General features: G+C 39.4%; 1 protein-coding gene across 1 annotated transcript in view; it reads left to right on the top strand.

Moving 5' to 3' along the window:
• Positions 1–2,832, top strand: part of Ubr1 (ubiquitin protein ligase E3 component n-recognin 1) — a 133,572-nt gene that overhangs the window by 27,642 nt on the left and 103,098 nt on the right. The window lies entirely within an intron of this gene.

The raw sequence follows: 2,832 nt of genomic DNA, 5'->3' as shown, positions 1-2,832 counted from the left end.
GTGCGCCACCATTGCCCGGCTTGGAATGAGTTTTAAATATACATCATCTTGTGTATCATCGAGCAGCACATCAAAACCAAATTTAACTTGATTTTTAGGCCTCCCCCCCAAAGATTGATTGATTGATTGATTGATTTATTATGTGTACAGTGTTCCTCTGCATGTATGCCTGCAGGCCAGAAGAGGGCACCAGATCTCATTACAGATGGGTGTGAGCCACCATGTGGGTTCTGGGAATTCTTAACCACTGAGCCATCTCTCCAGCCCTCAAAATACTTTTTGTTAGTCAATGTGAACAATAAGGATAATATACAGCCCCAAAAGAACAAAATGAGGGTGCTGGAGAGATAACTCAGTGGTTAAGAGCACTGGCTGCTCTTCCAGAGGTCGTGAGTTCAATTCCCAGCAACCACATGGTGACTCACAACCATCTGTAATGAGATCTGGTGCCCTCTTCTGGCGTATGGACATACATGGAGTCAGAATATTGTATACACAATAAAATAAATTCTTAAAAAAAAAAGAACAAAATGAAATTGTTAATAGATAAGAACAGAATATAATGAATATGAAAACAAAGTGAGCACATGAATTCAGTAATTGCTTTTCTTAAAGTAAAAGATAAAAGACAAAATGACTCAGTGGATACTTTTTTTTTTTTTTTGGTTTTTCGAGATGGGGTTTCTCTGTGTAGTTCCACAGCCCCTCCTGGAACTCAGTCTGTAGACCAGGCTGTCGGGAACTCATAGAGATCCACCTGCCTCTGCCTCCCGAGTGCTGGGATTAAAGGCGTGTACCACCACTGCCCAGCCAGTGGATGAATAGAGTTTAGTCAAGGAAAAATTGAGCAAATCTGGATATAGACACTTAGATAGGAGGTGGGAGAAAGCTAAAGGACCACAGATACAGGTGAAGTATGGCACCCACAAAAGACTGCTGAAGGATTCTCAGGTAATATGCCTAAAAGTGAATTGTTGGTTTTGTTCTTTTGAGGCAGGGTCTCATTACATAATCCTGGTTGTCCTGGAACTTGCTGGCCTCAAACTCACAGAGATCTCCTGCCTCTGCCTCCCAAGTACTGGGAACACTGCACTCAGCTATAAAAATGAATTGTTTTATCAGACAATGCAAGGTACCATTCAAAAGCCAAGGGACTACTTGGTAGGTAACCATTGAAATACTTGGCAGAATTGCCACCCATGTAGCATTTTCTCCAAACACCATGCTCACAAGGTTTCATAGATAAATCCTTGAAAATTTCAAGGATTATATACTTTTTATGCCCTTTCAACTATTCTGGATCTCCATATAAGCAGTGAACACATCTGAGGGCCAGATGATGCTCTTTGCTGACTTTTGTTTGAATATCTTCCTAGGTATTAGAGTTGGGTATTGAAGTCTTCCGCTTATTGTGGATGGACCTGTGTGGCCTGTTTAGCCTTTTAACATTTGTTTTATGAAATTTGATGGCCCCCAGACTTAGTGCATAGACACCTACAATAGCTATATCCTCTTGATTGTTCCTTTTATTACTATGTGGTGATTCCTTTCATCTCTTCTAATTCCCTTTGGTTTGAGTCTTGAGGAATTCCTATGCCAGCTTGTTTTCAGCTTCCCTCTGTTTGGGAGGTTGGTTTCTTGTGCCATGTATGCTTTCTTGTGTTCTTGCGGATAAAGCTGACTTTCTTCTCTGGTGAAGTGCTTTCTGAAGTGCTGATCTAGTTGTCATGAATTGCCTTCACATGTACTCATCTTGAATATTCATGTCTGTGTCACCTTTACTTGATAACTTCCCAGGGGATAGCAGTTTGGTTTGACAGTTTCAGGGCTCGCACTATATTACATCACACTTTTCTGGCTTTGAGTGTTGCTGGGGAAAGGTTAATGTCGTTCTGATCTTTCTGCCTCTGAATGTGAGTTGGTGTTTTCTTTTACAGATGTTAGTATTCTCTGTTTCTTTTAAATTTAGATATATGCCATGGAGAGGTTCTCCTCTGGACATATTTAAGAAATTCTTGATTATAATTTTTAAAAGTAGATTGTCTAAGCTTCTTTATGTAATTTGCCATAACTCCTGCTAGGCTATGAATATATAGGTTATGTCTCTTAAATGTATCTGAGATTGCTTACAAGTTTTGGTTATCTGCATAATTTATTTTTCCTTTATGTATACCTGTATGTGTTACTGTTTTGACCTGGGCTTTATCTCTGAAGTTTGTCCTTAATCCTTGGTCTTGATCCGCTATGGTTTTTCTTTGTTTGTTTCTTTTGTTTTCGTTGTTTCAAACTTACTGATACTTTCATCTGTTTGTGTCTTTCTTGTGTGGATCCTAATTGATTTCTTGACCATTTATGGAAGTCCTCTATATGGTCACTGACCCTTTTTAAAGAAATAATCTTTGAACTCTCTTAAGCATTTTAGCTATCTCATTACCTTTGTTCTGGTATTTAAAAGTTGTGAGTTCTGTAAGAATGGCCAAGATCAAAAACACTGATAACAGCTTATGCTGGAGAGGATGTGGGGTAAAGGGAACACTCCTGCATTGCTGGTGGAAGTGTAAGCTGGTACAGCCCCTTTGGATGTCAGTGTGGTTATTTCTCAGAAAATTAAGGAACAACCTACCTCAAGATCCAGCAATACCACTTTTGGGTATATATCCAAAGGATGCTCAATCGTACCACAAGGACAAGTGCTCGACTATGTTTATAGCAGCATTGTTTGTCATAGCCAGAACCTGGAAACAGCCTAAATTAAATGACCCTCGAAGGAAGAATGGATAAGGAAAATGTGGTACATTTACACAATAGAGTACTGCACAGCAGAAAAAAAAA

Source organism: Microtus ochrogaster (genome assembly GCF_000317375.1).
Source record: "Microtus ochrogaster isolate Prairie Vole_2 chromosome 14 unlocalized genomic scaffold, MicOch1.0 chr14_random_1, whole genome shotgun sequence".
Taxonomy (NCBI): Eukaryota; Metazoa; Chordata; class Mammalia; order Rodentia; family Cricetidae; genus Microtus; species Microtus ochrogaster.
This window is presented reverse-complemented; position numbering and strand designations above follow the sequence as displayed.